Source organism: Miniopterus schreibersii (assembly GCF_964146895.1).
Source record: "Miniopterus schreibersii genome assembly, chromosome: 10".
Taxonomy (NCBI): Eukaryota; Metazoa; Chordata; class Mammalia; order Chiroptera; family Miniopteridae; genus Miniopterus; species Miniopterus schreibersii.
In genome coordinates, this window is record NC_138110.1 from 50,123,881 (window position 1) to 50,136,136 (window position 12,256).

A 12,256-nucleotide genomic window follows, 5' to 3' on the forward strand; every position below is an offset into this window, starting at 1 on the left:
TTGTCAAATGCTTTATTTACATCTTTCAAAATGATCATATGATTTCCCCTCTTGTTCTATTAATATAGAGGATTACATTAATTGATTTTGGATATTAAATCAACTTTGCATACTTGGAGTAAGCCAAACATGGAAACAATATATTACTCTTTTTATGTATTGCTGCATTCGATTTATAAAAATTTTGTTGAAGACTTTTGCATCTATGTTTATAAGAGATTTTGGTCCATAGTTCTCTTTTCTTGTGATTTTTAAAAATGTAACTGTCATACTTTTGTTTCTTTCACCCATCCCTCTTTCCCTTGGCAACCATCACCTGTTCTTTACATCACTGGGTCTGTTTCTGTTTTGTTTTGCTTATTGATTTTATTTTTGTCTTTCTCTGTATGACTTATTTCACTTAGCATAATTCCCTCTAGATCCATCCATATTGTCACAAATGGCAAGATTTCATTCTTTTTTATTGCTGAGCAATATTCCATTGCATATATGGGGGGGCAAAAGTAGGTTTACACTTGTGAGTATGCAAAATAATTTATTCTTGTATTATTATGTAGTAATTATTGTATTAATTTCCATATGAACAACTGTAAACCTACCTTTGCCCACCCCTGTATATGCATGACATCTTTGTTATTCACTCATTTTTTGATGGACACTTAGGTTGCTTCCATCTCTTGGCTATTTTAAATAATACATCAATGAACATAGGGGTGCATTATACCTTTTCAAATTAGTGTTTCTGTATTCTTTGGATACATGTCCCAAAGTGAAATTGCTAGGTTGTATGACAGCTATATTTTTAATTTTTTGAGGAAGCTTCATACTGTTTTCCATACTGGATGCACCAATTTACAATCCCAACAACAGTGTATAAAAGTTCCCTTTTCTCCATATCCTTGCCAGCACTTATTATTTGTTTATTTTTTTGATGATAGCCATTCTGACAGATATGAGGTGATATTTCATTGTGGCTTTGATTTGCATTTTCTTGATGATTAGTGATGTTGAGCATCTTCTCATATGTCTGTTGGCCATCTGAATGTTCTCTTGGAGAAATGCCCATTTTTAACTGGAATTTATTTTTGGTTTTTTGATGTTAAATTTATGAGTTTCTTATATATTTTAAATATTAACCCCTTATCTGATGTATCATTTGTGAATATCTTCTTCCATTCAGTAGGCTGTCTTTTCATTTTGTTGATGGTTTCATTGACTGTGCAAAAACTTTTTAGTTTTATGTACTCCCATTTGTTTATTTTCTCTTTTGTTTCCTGTATCCAAAAAGATATGTCAAAAAAATATTGCTAAAAGAAATGTCAGAAATTTTACTGCCTATGTTTTCTTCTAGGAGTTTTATGGTTTTGTGTCTTACATTTTAAGTCTTTAATCCATTTTAAGTTTATTCTTGTGTGTGGTGCAAGACAGTGGTCTAGTTTCATATTTTTCATGTATCTGTTGAATTTTCCCAGCACCATTTATTGAATAGGCTGTATTTATCCCATTGTATGTTTTGCCTCTTTTGTCATATATTAATTGACCATATAGTCATGGGTTTATTTCTGGGCTCTCTATTCTATTTCAGGTGTCTGGTTTTTATTATGCCAGTACCATGCTGTTTTGTGGTATAGTTTGATATCAGGTAGTGTGACACCTCCAACTCTGTTCTTTTTCTCAAGATTGCTGTGGCTATTCAAGATCTTTCATGGTTTCATATACATTTTGTATTATTTATTCTAGTTTTGTGAAATATGCCCTTAGCATTTTTGTAGGAATTGTGTTGGACTTACAGATTGCTTTGGGTAGTATGGCATTTTAATGATGTCAATTCTTCCTATCCAAGAGCACAGTATATGCTTTCATTTATTTGTATCTTCTTTCATTTTTTTCAGTGTTTGATAATTTTCTTAGTACCAGTCTTTTACCTTCTTAATTAGATTTATTTCCAGGTATTTTATTTTTCTGATGCAATTGTGAATAGGATTGTTTTCTTAGTTTCCCCTTCTGATAGTTCATTATTGGTGTATAAAAATGCAACCAATTTCTGAATATTTATTTTGTATTCTGTTACTGAATTTATTTATCAGTTCTAGGAAATTTTTGGTGGAATCTTTAGGGTCCTCTGTATACAGTATCATGTCATCTGCAATTAGGGTGCCATTTATTTCTCCTTCTTGTCTGATTGCTGTGGATAAGATTTCTAGTACTATGTTGACTAAGAGTGGTGAAAGTGGATATTCTCGTATTGTTCCTAACCTTCAGGGAAATGCTTTTTGTTTTTCCCCATTGAGTATGATGATAGCTGTGGGTTTGTCATATATGGCCTTTATTATGTTGAGGTATGTTCTCTCTATTCCCACTTTGCTAAGAGTTTTTTTGTTTAACATAAATGCTAGATTTTTTCAAATGCTTTTTCTGCATCTATTGATACGATCATATGATTTTTATCCTTCATTTCATTTATGTATTGTATCATGATAATTAATTTGCAGATTTTGTACCATCCTTGCATTCCAGAAATAAACCCCATTTTATCAGTGTATGATCTTTTTAAAGTGTTGTTGAAATCAGTTTGCTAATATTTTGTTCAGGATCTTTGCATGTATGTTTTTCACGGATATTGGCCTATAATTTTCTTTCTCTGTAGTGTCTTTTTTAAAAATTTATTTTATTGTTGAGAGTATTACAGATGTCCCCCATTTTTCCCCCATTTCCCCCCCTCCACCCATTTCCAACCCCATCCCAGTCCTTCACCTGTCAATTGTCTGTGTCCATGGGCTGTGCATATATGCTTGTAAGTTCTTTGGTTAATCTCTTCCTTCCCTCTTTCCTGCCTTCCCTCTGAGATCTGTCAGTCTGTTTCATGCTTCCATGTCTGTGGTCTCTCTTATTCATCAATTTATTTCTTTTCTTAGATTCCACATATAAGTGAGATAATGTGATATTTGTCTTTCTCTGACTGGCTTATTTCGCTTAGCATAATATTCTCTAGGTCCATCCATGCTGTCCCAAAGGCTAAGAGATTCTTTTTTTATAGCTATATAGTATTCCATGGTGTAAATGTCCCACAGCTGTTTTATCCACTCATCTACTGATGGACACTTGAGCTGTTTCCAGATCTTAGCTACTGTAAATAGAGCTACTATGAACATAGGGGTGCATATATTCTTTCTGATTGGTGTTTCAGGATTCTTAGGTTATATTCCTAGAAGTGGGATCACTGGGTCAAACCATATGGAGGAACCTCCATACTGGTTCCCATAGTGTCTGCACCAGTCTGCATTCCCACTGGCAGTGTACTGGGGTTCCCTTTTCTCCACATCCTCACCACCACTTGTTGTTTGTTGATTTGCTGATGGCAGCCATTCTTACGGGTGTGAAATGATACCTCATTGTGGTTTTACTTTGCATCTCTCTGATGATTAGCAACATTGAGCATTTTTTCATATGTCTCTTGGCCATCTGTATGTTCTCTTTGGAGAAGTATCTATTCAGGTCCTTTGCCCATTTTTTAATTGGATTGTTTGTCTTCCTTTTGTTGAGTTGTATGAGTTCCTTGTATATTTTGGGAATTAACCCCTTATCAGATGTATCATTGGCAAATATGTTCTCCCATACCGTGGGTTCCCTTTGCATTTTGAGGATAGTTTCTATTGCTGTGCAGAAGCTTTTTAATTTGATATAGTCCCATTTGTTTATTTTTTTCTTTGTTCCTCTCACCCTAGGAGATGTACTGACGAACATTTCACTACGTGAAATGTCTGTTATTTTACTGCCTATGTTTTCTTCTAGGATTTTTATGGTTTCACAGCTTACATTTAAGTCTTTTATCCATTTTGAGTTTATTCTTCTGTATGATGTAAGTAGGTGGTCTGGTTTCATTTTTTTTGCATGTACCTGTCCAGTTTTCCCAACACCATTTATTGAAGAGGTTTTTACTCCATTGTATGCTCTTGCCTCCTTTGTCAAATATTAACTGATCATAATGGCTTGGGTTGATTTCTGGGTTCTCTGTTCTGTTCCGTTGATCTATATGCCTGTTCTTGTGCCAATACCAGGCTAATTTGATTACATTGACTCAGAAATTCTACTTTGTGGTATCTGTCATAGCTCAGTGTTCAGTAACTATGTGACCTTGGACATGTTCTTTAACCTGTCTGGATTCAGTTTCTTACCCTGTAAAATGGAAAATAATGCCTACATGGAGTGAATATTGTGGTGCACCACTCAGTTGACCTTCAAGACCCACACACTTATTCCCCAGCTGCTGGGAGAGCTGGCTGACAAGTCCCTGTGGGAATTTCCCCCTGCACATAAGGATGTTGGGAGTGGAGCTAGGGTTGGGGCGGGGACTGAAGGAAGGTGCTAGCACTATCAGGAATGCAAGCTCAGTCTGAAAGAGAGGTGGTAAGCTGTTTGGATGTTGTAGTGGATGTTTTTAGGGCCCTGCCCCAGCCCCCCTTTACTAAGTCAGTGCACCAGTTGCTATGAATATTGATTGCTAAAGGCTCACATCTGCCCTTTCCATGCTGCATTCAGAATTAGCCTCTTCTGATTACTGCCCTCTTTGTGAGGCAGCCTGAGGGATGAAAGGCCTCAAGCCCTTGCCTCAAATGAGAACTAACTCTGTGGTGCCATTTATGCCCCCAGGGCTCCCGGTAGGATCAGGCTGAAGCCATACTCCAACTGAGAGCACATTCTTGCTAAGCTCCTTTCCCCTTCCGGTGCTTGCTCCCCCCTCCCTTTCCAGGGTTCTCTGGAGAGTACTCCATAAACCAACCACATACACTCAAATCTTTGTCTTAGGCTGTGCTTCCAGGAAACCTGATCTGAGACAGAGGTGAAGGGTCTGTGGTACCATGTGACAATTGGAGGCAGAGTTCATGAGACTTTTGGACACATAAGAGCCAGGAAAGAGGCCAGGGCTGGAAAGAGCTATCAGGAAGCAAACTGCATCCTCACATTTCATTCTTCCTGTGACATACTGAGAGAGAGGCCATACTTAAATGCTGATGTGTTCATGAAATCATTGAACTGATATTTCTCTGCCTTTACAGGTGAAAGAGCCAAAGACTCAAGGAGATCTCTAAAAGGGCAGAGAAGAGAAACACCCTGATGATCTTTGCCAGGATAATACCAGTCTTCCACTAAAAAAGAAAAAAAAAAAAAAAAGCTATTTTTTGAAAGCTTCTCCAATTTTACTAAGTATATCAATTTATTTACTGGATCTAAGGAACATTTTTATGAGGTATATTTTTTTGTCACTGTATTTTGCATATGAAAATGGAAATGTGGCCTTTAGTGAAATGATCCTAAGGCAAATTGGCTGCTTGGAAGAGCTGGCCTTAAAGGATGGAGTTGGGGTGAATTGATCCAGAGCTGCTCTGTTCTTTGGCCCCAGGAGGGCTGAAAGCCAATGCTGCCCCTTAAAGGATAGGTCTTCCTCCTAGCCTGTGAGAGCCTGTCTTTGCATATTGTTGGAACCTTCAACTTCAACTCCTGGAATCTAATTCATAGGTTCTATTGAGCATTTCTCCCCTGATAGGAACCTTGATTGGGAATGTAGAGATTTTTAATTCAGACTCACAGACTCTAGCTGAAAGGGACATGCAGGGTCCATAAGAACAACCCTTCAGAAAATCAGGAAGTCTTTCATTGACATCTCTACCAGGTGGTCGTCTAAGCTCCACTTGCTAGCCTCTCTTGATGATAGGCTCCCTCCTTCTAAGAAGGCCCTTCAGAGCTTTGACTGTGAGAAAGGTCTTCACATAATGTTGAACCCTGATATCAGTATTGTGATCCCTCCAACTTTGTTCTTCCTTCTCCAGATTGCTGTGGCTATTTAGGGTTTTTTTTTGTTCCATATCAATTTTTGGAGTATTTGTTCTAGATCTGTGAAATATGCCAATTCTAATAGGGATTGCACTGAATCTATAGATTGCTTTGGGTAGTATGGACATTTTAATGATGTTAATTTTTCCAATCCATGAACACAGTATATTCTTCCACATGTTCATATTTTCCTCTATCTCTTCTTGCAACGTCCTGTAATTTTCCAAGTACAGGTCTTTTACCTCCTTGGTTAAGTTTATTCCTAAGTATCTTCATTTTTTATTGCAGTGATAAATGGGGTTGTTTTTTTAGTTTCTCTTTCTGAGAGCTCATTATCGTATAAAAATTCCATCGATTTCTGGGTATTAATTTTGTATCCTGCTATATTGCTGAATTCATTTATTAAATCTAGTAGGTTTTTGGTGGAGTCTTTAGGGTTTTCTATGTACAATATCATGTCATCTGCAAATAATGACAGTTTTGCTTCCTCCTTTCCAATTTGGATGCCTTTTATGTTTTCTTCTTTTCTGATCACCGTGGCTAGGACTTCCAGTACTATGTTGAATAAGAGTAGTGAAAGCAAACATCCCTGTCTTGTTCCTGTTCTTAGGGGAAATGTTTTTAGTTTTTGCCCATTGAGTATGATGTTGGCTGTAGTTTTGTCATATATAGCCTTTATTATGTTGAGGTATGATCCCACTATCCCCACTTTGCTGAGAGTTTTTATCAAAAATGGGTGTTGGATTTTGTCAAATGCTTTTTCTGCATCTATTGATATGAGCATGTGATTTTTTGTCTTTCAGTTTGTTTATGTGATGTATCACATTTGTTGATTAGAAAATATTGTACCAGCTTTGCATCCCTGGAATAAATCCCACTTGGTCATAGTGTATGATCTTCTTAATATATTGCTGTATCCAATTTGCTAATATTTTGTTGAGTATGTTAGCATCTATGTTCATCAAGGATATTGGCCTATAATTCTCTTTCTTCGTAGTGTCTTTTTTTTTTTAATATATCTTTATTGATTTCAGAGAGAGGAAAGGAGAGGGAGAGAGAGAGATAGAAACATCAATGATAGAGTCATTGATTGGCTGCAGCCCGCAACCCGGGCATGTGCCCTGACCAGGAATCGAACCCTGATTGCCTGGATCCTAGGTCGACACTTAACCGCTGAGCCACGCCCGGCCAGGCTCTTCGTAGTGTCTTAATCTGGTTTTGGAATTAGGATAATGCTGGCCTTGTAAAAAGAGCTTGAAAGCATTCCTTCCTCCTGGATTTTTTTGAATATTTGTGGAGGATAGGTGTTAGTTCTTTGAATGTTGGTAAAATTCCCCTGTGAAGCTGTACAGACCAGGGGTTTTGTTTGCTGGGACTTTTTTTTATTACTCCTTCAATTTCATAAGTTGTTATTAGCTTATTCAGGTTTCTTTTATTCTTTGTGATTCAGTTTTGGAAGATTGTATTTTTCTAGAAACTTGTCCATTTCATCCAGGTTGTCCAGCTTGTTGGCATACAGTTGGTCAAAGTATTTTCTTATAGTCCTTTGTATTTCTGTGGTGTCAGTTGTTACTTCACTTCTTTCATTTCTGATTTTATTTATTTGGGTCCTCTCTCTTTGTTTCTGGATGAGTCTGGCTAAAGGTTCATCAATCTTGTTTATCTTTTCGAAGAAGCAGCTCTTGATTTCATTGATCTTTTGTATTGTCTTTTTAGTCTCTATGTAATTTATTTCCACTCTGATCTTTATTATTTTCTTCCTTCTACTTAACCTGGGCTTTTCTTGTTCTCTTTCTATTTGCTTAAGTTGTAGGGTTAGATAGTTTATTAAAATTTTTTCTTGTTTTTGAGGTAGGTCTGGAATGCTATGACCTTCCCTCTCAGAACTGCTTTTGCTGTGTCCCATAGACTTTGGGTTGTTGTGTGTTCATTTTCATTTGTTCCCAGGAAGTTTTTCATTTCTGCCTTGACTTCATTGATAACCCATTCATTGTTTAATAACATGCTATCTAGCCTGTTATTTGAATGTTTTTTAGGGTATTTTTTTATTGTAGTTGATTTCTAGTTTCATGCCATTGTGGTCCAAGAAGATGCTTGATTTGATTTCAGTCTTCTAGTACTTGTAGAGACTTGTTTGTGTACTAACGTGGTCTATTTTTGAGAATGACCTGTTTGCACTTGAGAAGGATGTATGTTCTGTAGCTTTGGGGTGAAATGTTCTGTAAATGTCAGTTAATTCCATCTGATCTAGTGTGTCGTTTAGGAACGCTGTTTCCTTGTTGATTTTTTTGTCTGAAAGATCTATCCAGTGATGTCAGTGGGGTGTTAAAATCCCCTACTATGACTGTATTGCTGTCGATCTTTCCCTTAAAGTCCTCCAGAAGTTTTTTATATATTTGGGTGCTCCTGTATTGGGTGCATATATGTTTACCAGGGTTATATCCTTTTATTGTATCCATCCCTTTAGTATTATGTAGTGATGTTCATTGTCTCACATTGTAGCCTTCATTTTGAAGTCTATTTTGTCAAATGTGACTATTGCTATTCAGCCTTTTTTCCCCCATTTTCATTTGCATGGAAATTTTTTTCCATCCCTTCACTTTCATCCAGTGTGAGCGTTTTGTTCTGAGATGGGTCTTTTGTAGACAGCATATATATGGGTCGTGTTTTCTTTTTTCTTTTTTTAAAAAAATATACTTTATTGATTTCAGAGAGAAGAAGGGAGAGGGAGAGAGAGATAGGTACATCAATGATGAGAGAGAGTCATTGATCATCTGCCTCCTGCATGCCCCTTACTGGGGATCAAGCCTGCAACCTGGGCATGTGCCCTGACCAGGAATTGAACCATGATTTTCTGGTTCATGGGTCGATGTTCAACCACTGAGCCATGCCAGCTGGGCTACCCTATGTCTTTTTATTGGAGCATTTAGTCCATTTACATTTAAGGTTATTATTATTATTTTTGAAATATATATTTATTGATTTCAGAGAGAGGAAAGGAGAGGGAGAGAGAGAGATAGAAACATCAATGATGAGAGAGTCATTGATCATCTGCCTCCTGCATGCCCCTTACTGGGGATCGAGCCCGCAACCCAGGCATGTGCCCTGACCAGGAATCAAACTCTGATCGCCTGGATCCTAGGTCGACGCTCAATAGCTGAGCCATGCCTGGCCAGACTAAGGTTATTATTGATAGATAGTTATTTATTGCCATTTTTCTTTATGCCTGTGTTCCTCTATTTCTCTCTATTCTTCTTTTTACGCCAGTCCCTTTAGCATTTCTTCAGTGCTGGTTTGGTGGTAATAAATTCCTTCAGCTTTTTTTTTTGTCTGCAAAGCTCTTTATTTCACCTTCACTTCTTAATGATAGCCTTGTTGGATAAAGTAGTCTTGGATTCAAACCCTTGCTTTTCATTACTTTGAATGCTTCATGCCACTCCCTTCTGGCCTGAAGTGTTTTTATTGAAAAATCAGCTGACAGTATAATAGGGACTCCCTTGTAGGTAACTTTCTGTCTCTCTCTTGCTGCTTTTAAGATTCTTTCTTTGTCTTTAACATTTACCATTTTAATTATGATGTGTCTAGGTATGGGTCTTTTGGGATTCATATTGATTGGGATGCTCTGTGTTTCCTGAACTTGAGTGACTTTTTCCTTCACCAGGTTAGGGAATTTTTCTGTCATTATTTCTTCAAACAGGTTCTCTGTTTCTTGCTCAGATTCTTCTCCTTCTGATACCCCTATGATGCAGATGTTTTTATGTTTCATGTTGTCCCAAAATTCCTTTAAACTATCCTGCTTTTTAATTCTTTTTCCTTTTTGCTGCTCTAATTGGGTGTTTTTCTACCTTGTCTTCCAAATCACTGACTCAGTCTTCTGCTTCATTCAATCTACTTTTGATTCATTGTTTCTTAATAGTCATTCCGTCTTCTTCTCTTAGTAACAGAACTGTCCAGAATAAAGCCTGCATTGCCCAGCGTCCTTTGCACCTGAGGAAGGATGGATATGTAATTTAATTGAATGAATGGGAAATGAGCAATCATTACATCTGAACTTTCAAGTCATTACTTTAAGGGAAAGTGGAGTGTCTCTAGTATCTTCTCACTTCCCAGTTGGCTGAAATGAAAACGTAATGGAAAATTGCCATAGCCCTCTTGGATCACAAGATGAAAGCCCGAAGTTAAAGATGGCAGGGTCATAAGATAGAAAGAACCTGGGTCCCTGTTCATTGTGGACACACATATCAGCCTACTTGGGCTTTTCATTGAGAGAGAAATAAATATCTCTCTTGTTTAAGCCACTGCTACTTTTGGATGTTTGTTACAGCCACCAAACCTGAGTGCTATATTGATTAGGCATGAACATGTGCCACAATTGTGGCCAACTGGATACAGGAGGTGGTCTTCTGGGGTGCTTATGGGAAATGTTTTCCTCTCTGTAAAGATGTACAAGGAAAGGACCCTGTCTCCATCTGGCCTTTTGGACATTTCTGTGTAAAGATACAAATCCTAGGGCTGATGCAATCATCTTCTGATTTTTCAGAGCCTATTTTTAGGGCTGAAAACTAACCTGCCAAGTTTGGCAGAGGATGGCAGCCCAGGAGTACTGAATGATGTCCTTGAGCCACTGTATAAACCAACCCATGAATGCGTATTTCTAGACTCCCTGTTACATGAGATCATAACTCCTTGATGTTTAAGCCACCTGTAGCCAGGTTTTCTGTTACTTGCAGCCAAATAAATTATATTCGGGGAGCTTCTTCAAGAGCTCATGGGGTGTCAACAGAACCATGTTGGCAAGAGCCATGGAACTTTGCGCCGAGGCAAGAAGAGACCAAAATCCAATAAATATTTACAGGTGAGTCTTAAATGTGACCAAGCAGGGCACAGAAATTCCCCCAAGGTATAGCAATTGGTTCAGGGTTGGCTAAAGCCAAGCCAATTGGGCCAAGCAACATGAATCCTAAGACTTTTACTTAGACAGCTGGAAATAAGATTCACTTTCCCACTCAACTCTTCAACTGTAGAGGGTGTTAGTCCAGAATTTTTGCAGCTAACTTGCCACATGAGAGGAAAGATTGTCTGAAAGTAGAGTCTCAGGGAGAAAACAGAAAGAAGACAGACAAACAGGGTTTTGATGACAAAATTTAAGCCCCTGGATCAAGCTATACCTAAAGACCACTTTTAGATTTATTTTATTTTATATTATATTTTATTTTATTTTATTTTTAGTTAAATGAAGCAATATCTCCTCTTCCTTTTTTCTTAAGATGGTTTTGGATTCCCAACTGCTATGATGAATAATGTTAGGTTACTTAATAAATGGATCAGTCTTATACATGTGTGTAAAATCATTCCTGCTAGATGTGTTAGTAAAATTGCCAATGGCTGGTCCTAGTTTTGCTCTGCCTGAATATAGTGCAGTAAATGGTCACTTTTGCTGCGGAGAGTAAAGGGTAATCAGATGGGGCTTTCACTGCCCGGGAGCCTTCTGGCCCAGCACCTTGTCAGGTCCCCTTGGTTCCCACCTCTCCATCGTCCCAGGAGCCAGCTTGGTCCAGAGTCCCATGCCCTACATTTGGGCATTTCCTGCTAGGAGCTGGCTTTGGTCCTAAAAGCCATGCAGTGGTCAGAAACTGCTGCTTCTTTGAAACAGGATAGAAGCCCTGATGAACAGAGGGGCAATAGTGAAGAAATTGGAAAACCTGGGTGAATGAGCATTTCCCTGTAAGATCTGTTCCCATAGTTAACAGCACAATAGAGGCATGTATTTCTTGGTACATTTTTATGCACCACCAACAGTTATTGAAAGCATAATGGAGCACTTGTCTTGAGACAGTGGTGTAATTAGATTGAATACTGTAAAACACCCTCTGACCCAGGAAGTAAAGGAGTGTGAAGGGATTATTCTGGCCCCACTTAAAGAAAAGCTATATTCCACAAAGAAGAGGAAATGAGAAGATTTACCAGATTTTAGCCTTATATTTCATTATCTCACTTTTGAGCACCATGAGTTAATAATTTAAAAAGCTTGACCTTTGTATAAGAGTGTGTTACAGGTGATATATGATTTTTGAAGGTATTTTTAGCTCTTGATCCCCTTTTTCTGTGAAGGGTGGGAGAATGGCTTGCTTAGGTCCACTTTGTAATCTGTGGTACCAGCACATCATTCTTGATTTTGTTACGTTAATGTAATTTTTTTGTCAGTTAGGTCTTTTTGCCCTACAACACTAACATCATTTTGAATGACAAAACTAATAAAACTGTCTTAGATTGTGAGCGAGTCATTCAGACTGTATAATCCTGCAAAATAAAATATCATTCCAACTGTAAAAATTAAAATAAAATAAAAAGACAATCAGATGGTTTTCCTGTTCCAAAAATGTTCTAGAGATCTTTCAAAATAAACTAATTCACAAGTGTTTAT

General features: G+C 37.7%; 1 pseudogene across 1 annotated transcript in view; it reads left to right on the top strand.

The window, feature by feature from the left end:
• The window catches only part of LOC308562308 (small ribosomal subunit protein bS6m pseudogene), a 28,954-nt pseudogene extending 17,168 nt beyond the window's left edge, over window positions 1–11,786 (top strand). The window contains exon 3 of the transcript in view: window positions 11,426–11,786. The product of the transcript in view is annotated as a small ribosomal subunit protein bS6m pseudogene (transcript). The remainder of the gene's footprint in view (window positions 1–11,425) is intronic.
• The last annotated feature ends 470 nt before the right edge of the window (window positions 11,787–12,256 follow it).